We start from the raw sequence: 15778 nt of genomic DNA, 5'->3' as shown, positions 1-15778 counted from the left end.
AATGATTAAGCAAGTGAACTGAAGAGATAATGAGTATACAGAGAGGTGAATGATAGGAATTAAGAGGGAATTGACGGTGAATTAAAAGTGTTTAGTAGAGTGATAGGAGTCAAACGAAAGGTAATGATGAGATAGATTGAGCTAAGATAATGAAACGTAAAAGACAGTGAATTAAGAGTGAATGAAGGTGAACTAAGCAGTGATAGGGTGAATCAAGAGTGAATCAATCGTGAAATAAGAGTGACTCAACGGGTTATGGAGTGGAGGAGTGACTTGCAAAAATATATGTGAGATTTGAGAGTCCAAGGGAGAGTGACTCAGCAAAAAAATGTGATGAGTCACGGTTAGAGTTTCGTGAATCATAGGAAGGGTGACTTGCAAAAAAATGATGATTCGCAAAAATTGCTAAATTGAATGACCATGATTCAGCAAAAAAGGGCTGAGTCACGGTCCGAGTGTGATGAAGTAAGGATGACTTGCAAAAATGGCTATGACTAAAATATGTGAATAGAAAATAAAGAAAATGTCAGAAGAAATTTCAAAAAACGTAAAAAAATGGTCGTCGTGCTATTGAGCTAGCGGCACTCCGGTTTTCGTCTTCAAGTCGTCTTGTTGTAGCATAAGGGACCCTTAGTAATTTTTAAAGAACAGCGGATACGGATGTGGGCGATTGCGGGTGAATGTGAGTGAATGCGAGCGTGAGATGTCGAATACAAAATGGTGAGTGAGTGAGTGATTATTATTATTATTATCATTATTTGGTTTTTGTACATAGAACACAAGGACACGAAGGAAATAGGGAGGCAGCCAGCTCACAACTGCCACCGAAAGGGGCACAACACCTGCCTACTCTTTCAGGAGGAGGGGAGAGAATAGAGGAAATGAAAACATGAGGGAAGAAAAGAGGAAATGAAGAAATGACCGGGACACAGACAGAACAAAACAAAATACAAATAATATCTATAAACGGGAGGCCAAGTCAGTGTCCTTAAGAAAAGTTAGCAGGGCTCGATGGGCCTGGTCACGTCGGGAAGCGCACCCTCTTGGAAAGAGGCAATCGTCAAGGGTCGCACATTGCAGTCCAATAAGTCCATATTCCTTAATTAGCAATGCGTGCTGCGCAAATGCGGGACACTAAAACGAGATGTTCGAGTGTCTCACAGGAGCCACAAAATGTACACGACGGGCTGTCCACACGCCCTTGTCGGTATAGGCGTTCGCGCACCAACACAGACCCAACCCTTAACTTATATAGCAGTGCTCTAGCACGACGGGGCAAGCCTCGACCACGAACACGGGGAGGGAACAATCCGTCTGCAACACGCCGGTCTGGGTGCTGCTTTAGGAGGTATCGGCGTGTCAGAAGACGAGCGTTTTCCAAGCATGCAGGAAATGTCAGGGCAGTCACATTCGTGGTGGGCACAACTTGAAGCGACGCGATCAGCCTCTTCATTTTCAAAGATGCCCACGTGCGAGGGTATCCACTGGGCAATGAGGGACACTCCACAGGAAGTAATATGGCCGGAAGTTTCTTGAATACTGCATAAAATTGGGGTATTGGCATCTTGTCTCAGTCTGCTGAGGGCAGCACGGGAGTCTGTAAGGATGACGACCTTCAATGCTTTCAACTCTTTGTGTACGTACTTCAGAGCAACATCAATCGCGGCCAGTTCTGCCGTTGTTGATGAGGTTGGATGTAGCATTTTAAACACCCGTCTGATGCCAGTCGGATGGCAGAAGAAAGCTGCAGAAGCGCCTTGGGCGTCGCTGTATACAGATGCGTCCGTGAATACATTAATATAACCTCCAATTTTTTCAAATAGGTGGGACTGGGCCAATTGAAATAGTGCCGAAACAGGCTGGCTAGACTTTTTGTATATTTCAGGAATTGGCAGATAAATGGGGAAGGAACATTTGTTGCGCTTTTTCGGAGTTGTGGATGAAGTAGTGTCTCCTGAACTGTGAGTAATGTCCACAAACAATGTAGCCATTTTCCCCATCCGAGAGAATGGGCGCTGAATCAGCCGATTAATCAGTGCTTGGCCATCTGATGCTTGGTGCAAACGCTCGATATGGTGTAGCACTCTCTGGTCTGCTTGCAGCCTCAGGGGCGTGAATTGCTGGGTGAATTTCGCCTTAGAACCTCAGGGGCAACTGGTGAGCTTCTGTGAGTAGTGGAACAGATTGCGCCTCACGAGGTAAGCCAAGCATGACTCGGAGGGCAGCACGATGGTCCCGTTTCAATTGCGACATCACATTTGGCGGCACGTTCAAGACTGGCAAGGCATACATCACGCCAGAGAGGACAGATGATTGGTATACCTGAAGTGCTGTCGTCTGGTCGCAGCCAGCGCCCCTAGCAGTCAAGGCGGCCACATACTTGAGCAACGACCGAGATTTGCACCGCACAGAGGTAATGGCAGGGCGCCAAGAGAGGCGATCATCGATAATTACGCCCAGGTAGCGGTGGTGTTCTACCCATTGTACTGGTATATCTCCGAGGTACAGCCGGCTCATGCTTCGACGAGCCCGTTGCCTTGGATGATACGCAATTGCGGCTGACTTGGCTGGTGAAATCTGCAGACCAACTTCTTCCAAGTGCTCTGAAGTTGCATTTAGAGCTCTCTGCAAGATTCCGCGATGACGTGGACCATGGCGCGAAGGACCGCTGATCCATAGGGCAATGTCATCAGCATAGGAAAGCTATGCATATTGGAAAGTCAGATTCCTGAGGCAATCGGCTTGGAAGTCCAGCAAGTACGCTGTTGAAGAGAAGCGGCGACAAGACGCTGCCTTGCGGTACATCACACTTAACAGGGCGAGAATCACTTGTTGCTCCTCCAACACACACTTTCATGTGGCGCTCAGATAGAAAGTTATGCACGAAATGAAGCAGTCGACCCGAAATTCCCGCATTCATAAGGGCGATAAAAAGCTTGCTGTATGTCCAGGAAGAGCATGTATGCAGAGTGCTTGTTTTCTCGAGCAGACTCTAGAGATGATACGAGGTCTGCTATGCTATCGAGGGCTGAACGGTGACGACGAAAGCCTCTCATGACATCAGGAAAGAAATTTAGCTCCTCTAGCCTGCCATCTATAGACGAAGCAGTACCATTCGTTCCATCAGCTTCATAACATTATAGTTAGCAATATTGGCCGGTAAGACTTTAGGTGTTTTGCAGGGCGGCCGGGCTTTAAGACTGGTATCACCATAGAATATTTCCAATCATTGGGGATCAGAGACGTTCGCCGCACTTCGTTATATGCGTCCAAGACATCTTCATGAAAGACGTCATCGATGTTTCGTAACGCCTGGTACGTAACACCGTCTTCACCAGGGGCAGTGCGACGTTTGGAGAGGCTGAGCTCGTGATGAAGCTCCTCGAGAGAAAAGTCTGCTTCATTCATCTGGCAGACTGGACCATAGCGGAACGTTGTGATGTTCTGACTTGTCAGAGGATTAAGGTCATTGTTTGCGTTGTCACTTGACATAGGAGGTACGAAAAGGTCGGCAAATGCGTCCGCAAGAATTTTCGGAGTCTGGCCAGTCGTTATGCACAAAGCAGCAATTGGATTCTTGCAGATATCAGGAGTGCGGAGAGCCTTCAGTATTCGCCAAACACTTCCAAAACCATTGGCCGTATGCAGCGAACTACACAGTGCTGCCCAGCTTATTCGACGAAGTTGTTTTGTGTGCCGCCGTATGGCTACGTCTAGGCGGTTATATACCGTCCAATCGGAGCTTCTTTTAGAGCGCTGCGCTCTCCTGTAAGCGCGGCGTCGACAGGCGCATAGCCTCAAGAGCTTTAAATCAGGGTTCGGTTTATCTTTTCCTCGCCGTCTTCTTACGGTAGCTTGTTGAAGACACTCGCTCACCAGTTTAAACAATTTGTCGTGTGATGGGGCCTCAGAAATCAGCTGACGGAACTGTTTGTCAGTGTGTAGGTGGCACTGTGTTTGTCACTGTGTAGGAGGCAGTCTGGCGGCTAGGAGTATGTTCTGGAATCAACCAAATTGGTAGGTGATCTGAGCCCCATGCGTCAGATTCACATGACCAGACCAGATACACATCTCTTGTTGATATCGCAAGGTCGATGGTGGACTGTTCCTTCCCTCTGCCCACAAATGTAGGTGAGCCGTCATTGAGTGTTTGTCGATCATGTCGAACAATAAGCTCGTTGATCTCTATCCCACGCTGGTCTTGTGAACGAGAACACCAGCGAGGATGGTGAGCATTGAAGTCTCCGCACAGCACAAATGATGGGCCACACCGAGAGACTAAGAATTCCAATAAGGTGATGTCTGAAGATCGCGTTGGTCGATAATATATGCTTGCCACAGTCGTCGTGGTCTCTGAGACTCACAGTAACAGCTGTACATTCAAATTCGGCATCGCAGATATCGTTTGTGTCAATAACTGCGAAATGTAGGTCAGCTCGGACGTATAACGATGCTTTTGAAGTATTTCGCGGATGCGTGGCGTCCGTGCACTGGAACGACCCGCATGCCGGCGCTGTGCATCAAGCGTTACTGTGGATGCCTACGTAACCTGGAAGTCTAAATTCTTCTTTTCTTACATTGGTTTCTTGAAGCGCTATAACATATGGCGGGGTGTTCATTGCGAGGAGCCGAAGGACTAGATCGGCATGCCGCGGTCCTAAGCACCTGACATTCCATTGCAGCGCAGAGGGACGGGGCTTTCCACGAGCATTCAGTGAGTGAGTGAGTGAGTGAGTGAGTGAGTGAGTGAGTGAGTGAGTGAGTGAGTGAGTGAGTGAGTGAGTGAGTGAGTGAGTGAGTGAGTGAGTGAGTGAGTGAGTGAGTGAGTGAGTGAGTGAGTGAGTGAGTGAGTGAGTGAGTGAGTGAGTGAGTGAGTGAGTGAGTGAGTGAGTGAGTGAGTGAGTGAGTGAGTGAGTGAGTGAGTGAGTGAGTGAGTGAGTGAGTGGGAATGAGCAAATGCCCCCAATTGCGCTGTAGTATAAACAGCTAAAGTACACTCGGTCGTAACAGTTTATGGAACACGGATTCAGAATCAGACTCGGAATTAATTATAAATGTTCAGTAATGTTATACGTGTACTCTGTATACAGAAGTAGGTCCCATAGTAACTTCTCTTCCCTTAACTTTAGACCTCGCCCAGGGTGTTACATGGGGTTAGCACGTAAATTAGTGAGCAATAGCAGCGGAAACACCGAATTAGTTTTTAAGAAACAATTACTGGTGATGTGTGAATTTGAAAGTGAGGGAGCTCCCCCTCTAACGTTTGGTGGCATTGAGCACTTTTGTGCAGCTAATGTGTGTTTAGACCCCACAGCGTTCTGAAATAAACTTTTTTGGTTCCTTTTCATATTGCTTGACGGGGTAGACAGGAAAAATCAGGTGGTAACGGTTAAATAGAAATCAAGGACAATTATGAACTTCACATTTGTTGAGCCATAGCGCTTCTAACTTAATAGATTACAGTGTAAGTGACAAAGGCGCTGAAATTCAGAATTACAGTGTGTGTGTGCATTCTTCACGAGAATTCAGTTCTTTCGCAAGTTTCGTGTTCCGTATCCTTTTGTGGCCAACATTATAGGACGGTAGGCACTTGCACTCCGAAACCGCTATGGCCTTTAGCAGGAGCGTCTCATTATTGCTAGGTTGTGTCGATGTATTTATTTATTTATCGAGTTAATAAGTTATTTATGCTTCTATTCATTTATTCATTCATTCATTCATTATTGATCGATTGATGAATCGATTATTTGGGTTTAAAGTCGAAAAGCAATGCATGGGCTATGAGAGAGGGCATAGTAGAGGGCCGCAGTTTCTCTGGGATATAAGAGCCGGGATAAAACACTGATAACTACAAACTATCTGCTCTGAAGAAAATTAGTCAAATTTCTACATGCTCTGATGCATCCACGCGAGACAAATTCCGGATGAAACTTTCGTTGCAAGTTTCGCGACCTACGTATATCTACCTTGTAATAGCTGTACAGAGGCTTGCACAGGCCGGCTACTCCTTGCGCCCGAAGCACTGGCCGGTAGGGATCACCAAAAAACAAGTAATACACACGAGAATAGAAATAGAAAAGAGCATTTTCCTGTTTTAGTACGGAAGAATTATTTGAAACGGATTATTTACTTTTTTTTAAGTGTTCTGAATACACATTCCTCAGTATTTTTTTTTTTCGCGTGGTTTTTGTTGTATCAGTTTGCTTCCGATGCTTCCGACTACAGGCTTTATCACTGCCGCTAAGTTGCTTAGGTATGTTCATTTTACGGCAGTATTATCTGATCCGACATCTTTCCCTGCATATTGAAACTCACTATTCCTCTGGAGCTGGCAATGCAGCAATGCGCGTCAGGTTGAAGTGACGTTCACGAAACCGTGCGGCAGTGTCAAATCCCATATCCCTGTGCCAGATCTGCAGCGCAATTGAACTGGATCAATTCACTTTTTTTAAGTTCTTGGCATTTTTTTCCTCTCTGGGAAGAAGGGCTTTCTAAATTACAACTTTACCTGGGTTGAATGTTCATATTCCGTTTGCTATCAGAACATACATGCTGTGGCACACTCACAGGAGTACATGTATGCCCTGCTATGAACGCTTTCTTAATGACTCACGCCGACTATATACGCTACTTATGGTTCTTTTATTCGCTCATTTATCTATCTTCTATTTTTAAATGCGAAGCATTTCTTGGCAAACATTTGCTACTATGACAGTATCTATCTATCTATCTATCTATCTATCTATCTATCTATCTATCTATCTATCTATCTATCTATCTATCTATCTATCTATCGTTTCTTTAGGTTGGTATTTACTAAAATTGGCATATTATGACGAGGGTGTATCATGAACGTAACTGATAGGGCATGACATGAATGTCATGAAATGCGTGTCATGTAGGTCATGACACAGCCGCCTACATCTTGGTGCTCTCATGGTCGTTTCGTTAACTTGGTAGATACAAAAATTGATATATTATGATATAGTATGACGAACACAATTGATATAGTATGACGAACAGAAGTGATAGGGCACGACATATATGTCATCACATGCTTGCCATGTAGGTCATGACAATGACCCAACGAAAAATATTAACACTCAAAAACCACTGGAAAGGCTTCGGACGTCGGTACTAAGTGAAGGAAACACTAAAGGATAGTGGTAGAAGTCATAGTCAAGACCATGACTCAGCAAAAATGACAATAACTCAGCGAAAAAAAGCGATTAACATTCAAATACCAATGGAATGGGTTCGGATGTGGGACTAAGTGAAGGAAAAGGCTAAAGGTTGATGGTCGAAGTCATAGTCATGAGTATGGCTAAGGCTATCGCCTTAAGGTCTCTTCGGTGTAGCTAAAGAGACTCCTGAGGACTCGTGACATGAATGTCATGACATGCGTGTCCTGTATGTCATGAAAGAGCCGCCTACGTCTTGGTGCTCTCATGGTCGTTTGGTTAACTTGGTAGGCTACCCGCACACTGATTCGCATAACATCAATTTTTCTCTTTTATTTCTTCGAATTCAACCACAAAACCTATGTGATCACCGTTCGACTGCTGAATACTGCGTTTTGTTTTCTTGGTTTCACTTATTCAGTTTTCTGACAACATATTGCGATAATGTGTTATTCCGATAATGCGCTTCTTGATTTTTCGCCATTCTGCCTTAATGGGTAGGCACGCATGCATTTTATTGTCCTCCTCCTCCTACTACTCATCATCATCATCATCATCATCATCATCATCCTGCTCATCGACGACCACAACGAAACGACAAAACAACAAAAAAGGAAAGCTTTGTGCATTGATCCGGGCTGCTTCCAATGAAGACATTAAGTCCCCCTTTCCTATAGCAAAATGCATTACGAAACTCGCAGGCGCTGCCTTCCGGCTCCCCACCATAGACTAGTCAAGCAGCACGCACGGTGGACTCTGTAGAAGTAAAAGCCGGCGGTAGGTTGTTGCGTCACAGGGAACTAAAGAGGGCCCTTTGTCGACTGTATGCACTAGCGGCGGCGCGTTGCAGTGGAGCTTTGTGTGCGAGTCGAGAACACTTTGAGTGTCGTGCCTCGTCTGAAGCGTGCGTACCGGAGCGATCAAAGACCATCAGACAGGGAGGCGCATGAGAAGGCCAAACTCATCGTCTCCTCTTTCGAGTTCCGTACAGCCACGCCAAGCCTTGCACACGCAGCTTCTATATATACTGCTGGGAGATGCAGGGGAACATTTCTAATCCGTTCTTTCAGTAATGTACCTTTGCCCAGAGCTATGCATTTCTTTCTATAACAAGGCTTCGTTCAAGTCGCTTTCCTTACCTTCATTTTGCCAATGTTTTCTATACGTAAAAGAAACCATAAAGTCGTCAAAATGTGCTTCAGAGTTATGGAAACCCAGCCGGAGACCACTTCCGCTGACTCATACAAGCCTCTGGGGTAGTGCATTGTACAAGCGAGGGCTCGTTTATTTTTTCCTCGTTCTTTAACCTCTTTCCTGCGTGCCCGACTTCCCTCGTTAGCTCGTTTGAGATCAAGATTGTCGTAAAAGCGCGCCTTCTGAGAGTCACCGACGCTTCTTGTTCGTCGAGTAACTGCCGAGCTCCGAGCGACGACGTCGCAAGCAGGCAAACAAGGACCAAAGTAGCGCGCACTTCTATGCCGTTCCGAAAAGAAGGAGAGCTTCCCTCGCCATCCCAATTTGTTTCCCGTACACGCAAAGCTCGGCGCTCCGGCTCTATTTCTCCCCGCTGCGCTTTCATTCGTGACCTTTTGTTCCGCTGGCCACGGTAGCGTAAACGAGGGCACTTCACTCTCTGATGAAGGAGAGCCATTTGGTGCCTCTAGAGAGCGACGGCAGGGGTGTAGCTAGCTCGCAATTAGAGCTCGGCCTGAGCGTAGTTCACAGACAGCGATGAACTGTGGAGAGGTAAGTGAAAGAAGAAGGCGCTGGAAGACGTGCTCCGGTATGTCGCACAAAGAGAGTCTTAAATAGCGTGAGTCAGGCTCAAGCAGAAGCAAACTACCCGTAGGCGCTGCGCTGGGCACTGCGCGCGAGACAAATTCGTTCGTCAGTACACAAAGGCGCGCCGCCTAAAGGCTTGCCAAATAGAGCTTGTAGAAACGATGAGAGCCTTATCTTCAATGACCCGTACGAGTAACGAAGCATGTAAAACGTTATGGTCTCAGGGCACAACTTTATAAATGTAATACAGATTATGACTCTGCTACGAGACTGCGCAGTCTGCATGCACTGCACAGAAATGAATTCCTGGCCCAACGAACACCCTTGCACACTTATACAGGCTTACCCATATACTTTCTGTCACCGTCATTAGCAATCGCAACTTTTTATTGCCACTCACTCTGCCTTGCGCCGCGTGCTTATAGTAACTGAAACGAGAACAAAATATTACTGACATGGAGGAAATAAAATTGTTTTATTTTTGCTGATCCATGTTATGAGGGGGCAATTCGCATTCCTCTAAAATAATCCTATTCGCGCGTATACAACTGTCGAATGTCATGCGCTGCTCAAAGAAGCGTTTTAAAAGCTCCAACTCCAATGTTGAAATTTCTTACGGCGTCCGCAGAGGTAAAACTATAAAATTTATTTATCTTGCTGAGCCTAACGAACTGTTTATCGCTAAACAGTTTTGTCTTCCTGTACGCTCAATATTTAGCAAATAACAAGCTTCTCAACGCAATTATTGAAAACACCCTAATTAACACAAGCGTGGCTAATACCTAAGTCAAGCAATTTCAATATTTCCCCAGCGTGTCCCTCCTTAAGAAAAGCTTTATTCCTATCAAGCTTTCCATCTTGTTACATCCAACTGTTCTGATACAATGCACGGGTGAGAGTTTCAGAGGGAAATTATCAGCACTTCGGTGATTTCTCCGAACCGCCTAATTACCACTCTAACTGGTTTCTCCGCGCATCACCTTTGACATACCCAACATAACCTCCAACCCGACAGATTCCGCTAGCTGTAATAGTAGTTGAAACAAGTTTCGTCGCTATTCGGAGCGGATATTGTTCGCCAGAGCTAGTCGCAATTTTACGACTTTGCTGTAAAAATCTTCTGCGGAGTTCAAGTCGTTGATTGCATACTTTTGAATAAGCAAACAGGATTAAAGGGGATAAAAAAGCTTATCAGCGGCTGTTTCTCAGTCGTAAAACCAATTTCTACATGTTTGCGCGATACCACTGCACGAAAAGACCAGGTCATCAAGGTCAACAGCCACTCCTAAAAAGCGGTAAGTGTTCCAGCATAAAACAATATTCGGCGGAGATGGAGACTGTGCCACGATTTCTGGGACGTATTTTTTGGTGCAGACACTTAAAATCCAGTCGGCCAGACCATGACACATCAAGGCATACCATCCCTTGATGTGTCATGGTCTGGCCGACTGGATAAAACAATATTCGGCGGAGATGGAGACTGTGCCACGGTTTCTGGGACCTATTTTTTTGGTGCAGACACTTAAATCCAGTCGGCCAGACCATGACACATCAAGGCATACCATCCCTTGATGTGTCATGGTCTGGCCGACTGGATCGCGTAGTTTCCTCTACAACAGTAGAAAGCGCCGCAATCACCGCGGCTTTGCGGAAACTACGCGCCTTTTCTGCACGAGATGTCGTGGTGCTGACGGATTCCAAGTCAGCGTTACAGAGATTGCATCGTGGCCTACCTCTAGAGAAATTGACAAGGCAATCTCTGGCACTGATTAACGATCTTACACGCAAAGGATTTAATATAAGATTCCAGTGGATACCATCACACGTAGGAATTGATGGAAACGAGAAAGCTGACACCCTTGCACGCCTAGCGCTGATATGTGTCCCAAAAGTGAAAGCTCCAAAAGCTTTTCAGAACCCTAAGGGTGCAATCCGCCTTCACTTTAGGGAGATCCACAAGAATCCCCACGAAGCCTGTGTGACTCATGGATTTACCCGCGAAGAAGCGACGCTTTTATACCGCATCAGGACCGACTCCGCGTACACCACAGCTTGGATATTCAAGACAAGGCTTCGCGCTTCCCCATTCTGTGCTTTCTGTGGTGACATTGGTGACATCGAACATTACATTTGGATATGCCCGCAGTTGGACAAAGAAAGAAAAGTGATGATCGACAGCCTACAAAAGAGCGGTCTTACGCACAGGACCTTTGAAGACGTCGTTTTCCCCGGAGGACCTGCGACAACCAGGAAACGGGCGCAACCACTGCTGATAGCCTTCCTGCGAGACACGGGGCTCATAGACACCTGGTCACATACCCCTGATCTCAACTCGAAGGAGGATCAGGCGGAACAATTGCCGGCTATGTATGCCAGGCTAACCCCGCCTGCTTCAACATCATCATCACCACCACCACCAGACACTTAAGCCCATGTGTGGGAAGATAGGAAGACGGTTCACTGCAGGTGACCAAAGACAAATATCGCCAGCACCTGTCGTGGTCTCGAGGAAAAATTTATCGAGGCTAATCAAAGTAACATTAGAAAAAACTGTATATCGCCGAATGAGGGTTGCCAGAGTGCACCCAATGCTGATAACACAAAAAACATGCCCTCCTTTTCTCAAGTACTGGAATTACTACGTCTGGAAAATGAAAATGACATATCTGTACGGCCCATGCTGCTGTAGCTGGAGTTGCCAACCGTCCCGAATTTCGCGGGACACTCCCTACTTTAGAGTACAAGTCCCGAGTACCGACTTTCCCCAATCAGGACGCCTCTCTACCAAGCATCAGAACTATGGCCCACTTCCAGCCGCTGTGCTCTTTTGGCGTCACGGGATGAGGAGCCTCGCCTTTCGATAAGCGTATACATAATCCCATCCAGATGCATCCACGTACAGCGCAGCAGTTAAAGGCTCTCGATCGAGTCCTCGGCCTTCGGCGCCACTTTCTCAGGACGCCTCAACTGCTGCAGTGTGAAGTATTGAAGATTGATCTCCGTCTTGCCAGTATTCAAAAGGAAATCCAGCGTCTATAACAACGCCGCTCACACATTCGCCGCCGACGCCAGCGCTCCGAACCGTCGTCGCCGACGCTTCACCCGACACACCCGCAAATCCAAACGATCGGCTCTGCTGTCACCGCAGGAGCTCTTATGCCTTGGTGCACATTAGCGGCAGCAGCTCACCTCGGTCTTAGTATAGCTAACCTACGGTTATAATGACTCGGCCGTTTACAATGTCGTCGGAAGGCATACGGAAATATAACTGCCGCGGCATATCTGGGAAGATCGGAGCTCTTCTTCAGCGTCTTCAATGAGAAAGCTACGTTTGTTCATAACTGCTTCAAGAAACCAACGCCCTCCCACCCATTTTAGGGTTTGCAGCGTACTCCTCTCCGTCCACTCCGGACCATAGAAGTTCGACACTCAGCATAGCAGCCGGAAAGGTTGCAGCATACGTTCGCTCCACTCTTCCTCATTCCCGTAGCGACCTTACGCGATGGTGCACATTGTGGCACGAAGTCGTGGCGGTACTCCCTCGCCTCCCACGTTCGGACCTTATATCGTTGAGTCGTATAACGCTCGCCCTATAGTGATCGCGTCGCTTGCTTATGCTTAGGCTGGGTGTTCCACTGACGCCAGTGCTATCCCAGACGACCAATGTTGGTGGCGGGAGACCTTAATGAACCACACACTTCATGGTAATATGCTGCATCCATTGCGCGAGGGTACATGCGTGCATTTCAATTTTGTAGACGTAAATTTTACTCTTTGAAATGGTTTGTCAGTGCCTACCCGCCTGCGCGAACGGCCGCGCACGCCACCGCAGTCACCGGATGTATCATGCTAGCTAAGAAGCACGATGGTGTCAGGGGCACGTGAACGGGATCGATGCGATAGCGACCACCATTCAATTCACCTTGGACTCTACCCTAAAGAGACGGGTCGTCTACGTCACCTCTGACGTGTGGTGGACTGGGATCGCTACAGTTTGCCATCTGGAAATATCACCGACAGACCCCTTGTCGGAAAATCTGCGGGCGCGGTGGTCGGCCGCGCTGCTCAGCTCAGAACTCCTAGATCAACTTTGGGCCGTCTCGAGCGAGCCACGGAGGCCGTGCGGGAGCAACATCTCCCAATTGTCATCTAGGCGGCCCCAGGCCCGGTCCTCCAAATCGCCGGATTACAAATAGTTATCTGACTCACTCAGCCCTTGCCGACCCTTCACTCCACCTTTGCACAGCACTGACTGCTGCAACACGTACTACAGGTGTCAATTGAAACGCGCACAGCGGAACACGTGGCCAAAGCACAACTGAAGGTATATGTAGTGCGCAACGTCCATTCATCAGCATCGACAAGCGCGCTCATTCGGTTTGACAGCACTGCTCGATAATTCTACCCCTATACTGCAAGCTGCATGCAGCTTGCATGCAGCAAACTGTGCTCTCTCTATCTCCTTTCTCTCTCTTTTCATCTCTATACCCCTTCCCCCAGTGTAGGGCAGCATACCGGACGTGCGTCTGGTTAACCTCCCTGCCTTTCCTCTCTTCTATTTCTCTCTCTTGCATGCAGTAGCACGACACGCCCAATGAGCGAGGCCTCTGCAATATGGCATTTACTGAACCTTAGAAGTGTTTCTTCTTGGGCTAGCTGATGAAACATTGCTACATATGTGAACGACCGGCGTGAACTTATTTCATCACTCCAATTCAACACAATTGAGAGTTAAAATCGCATTGACGGGTCATTACGTGAACTGCCTGTGGACATATTCATCACCAAATTATCTCTATGCATTCCCCTTACATATGGACTCTTCGAGATGAGACATTAATACGTGTTTTATACTCTGTGACCTGCACCTGCTTGACGATGTTACGCTATATTCCGTTAATTATCGGTTTCCTTTATTTCGTTAATCTCCGATTCTGTTTTGATATGGGTTGGAATACTTCATTTACTCACGCCGGCACTATTTCACTGCGCTATATGCAATAATTGTAAATAAATCAAAATAATATTTGATATTATTTCCACGCGAACACTTCCCAGTGTGCCGGGTGGCCAACAGAAGCAGCAATTGGTTAAGCCCCTGCCTCCCGCTCCCCATTTTCCCTCCCCATAACGTATTATTACCACAAATTCCAGTTACGACGATCTAATTGTGCACAAACGGTGACATAAGTATACCGTTGATTATGGCACGAAGCTGGTGGTAAATCGTGACATAGCGCATTCATGGATTAAAAGGAAGACGCGTAACCAAACAGGACAGCCATAGCGGGTAGCGAAAAGGAACAAGTCAGCGGGCGTGCAATGTGTATAAGATTAATGAGGGAGAGGGAGTGAGAGAGAGAGAAAGAATACATCATTGCACCACTGAAACAGCCTTTGGACATACCATTTCCTTGTGAAATACTCCTCACCGACGCATGTGCGCGTCAGCGATGACGTAAGTTCCCTTACAAATTTGTTGGACAAGAATTTCACGGCGCAATCCAGCAGCTAAAGGTTCCCACGTTATTCTTACGCGCTTGGCTGACCCCCATACGTTACAGTGCGGTTACTTCTCGCCAACGCCATGCTCGGCAGCTATAGTGAGACACACAGCAGTCAGGATAACAAAATAATTAGTATCCGCAAAAAAAAAAGGAGCTATCAAGTTGAACAAACCAATAAACAGCGTTCGCTGAGTCAGAAAGTGGCGGACGTCTGTGCAGGCGTGTAAAAAACGACAAGGAGCTGATCACCGAATGAGTTTTACATTTTTTTAAATTTTAAACCCCTAACGAGCTCGGCAGATGGTTTCGAAAGCGGCGACCCGCCCAGCTTTTTCCAAACGAGATTTTTGGTCGTGAACTCGGAGCTAGGCGGCATAACACGCTGGAAACAGTGACGGCAAAAACAAAACACGAAGAATGAAATATATAAGAATTACCACCTCGCCTTCAATTTCCTCGAAACAAATCGCTGGTTGTTTAAAACCGCGTACTCGTCCAAACATCGCCCATTATTTCTGCGCCATTCCCTAGAACAACCATGGCTGTGGTTATGGCACGCATGGAGACAGGAGAAGCTAAGTGCGCATGGGTTTAAAAAAAGTCATTGCCGAGGAATAAAACGGCGCAATGCGATTCCAATCAGAAACACAGGTCGTTTTCTCTGCACCTCCTCATTGATTCGGGCCCGTTTTGTCTTACCCGCTTCTCTCTCCCTAACCTCCTTACGTCCTTTAGAGTTTTCCGAGCAACCTGCAGGCAAGCGGCCGTAGTGAACCTTTTCCTCCTTCGAACTTATCGTTCCCGCATGAACGGTGCAATCAGCGTCGTCATTCCGCCCGCCGAATGCCACGTGGGAAAACCAACACCCCAAATGCCATTCCGAGATGCATTTTCGCCGCGCGACTACCCCGGTGTCCCGCTCCGAGCACTCGATTGCCTTCTCGTTCGTATACCACCCGCTTTTCCTTTCTTCCATGCGCATATCTACGACTCTCTTTCCATTTCGCGTAACGTCGTCTTGCATAAAAAATAACGCGATTGCAGTCACGCGCACGATGTCTCGAAGCCAAGCCATCTGTGCCTGTTGTTGCTGCTGTACTTCGCTCCTTTGTTTTGTTTTTGTGCTTCCGCGCCGCCGCGCCGTTGTGTCGGTTATTTACAGCGCGATCGAGCGTTCCCTTTACGAGGGATTACGCTAGGCAAAAGCGAGCGAGATGCTCTCTCTCCCGGGAGAGCTTTTCTGTTTGGGCGCCGCCGCTGCCGGTGCTCGTCGTAAACCAATAAAAACCACCCGCCGCTCGTGTCTTA

Source organism: Dermacentor silvarum, chromosome 2 (genome assembly GCF_013339745.2).
Source record: "Dermacentor silvarum isolate Dsil-2018 chromosome 2, BIME_Dsil_1.4, whole genome shotgun sequence".
Lineage (NCBI taxonomy): Eukaryota > Metazoa > Arthropoda > Arachnida > Ixodida > Ixodidae > Dermacentor > Dermacentor silvarum.
This window is presented reverse-complemented; position numbering follows the sequence as displayed.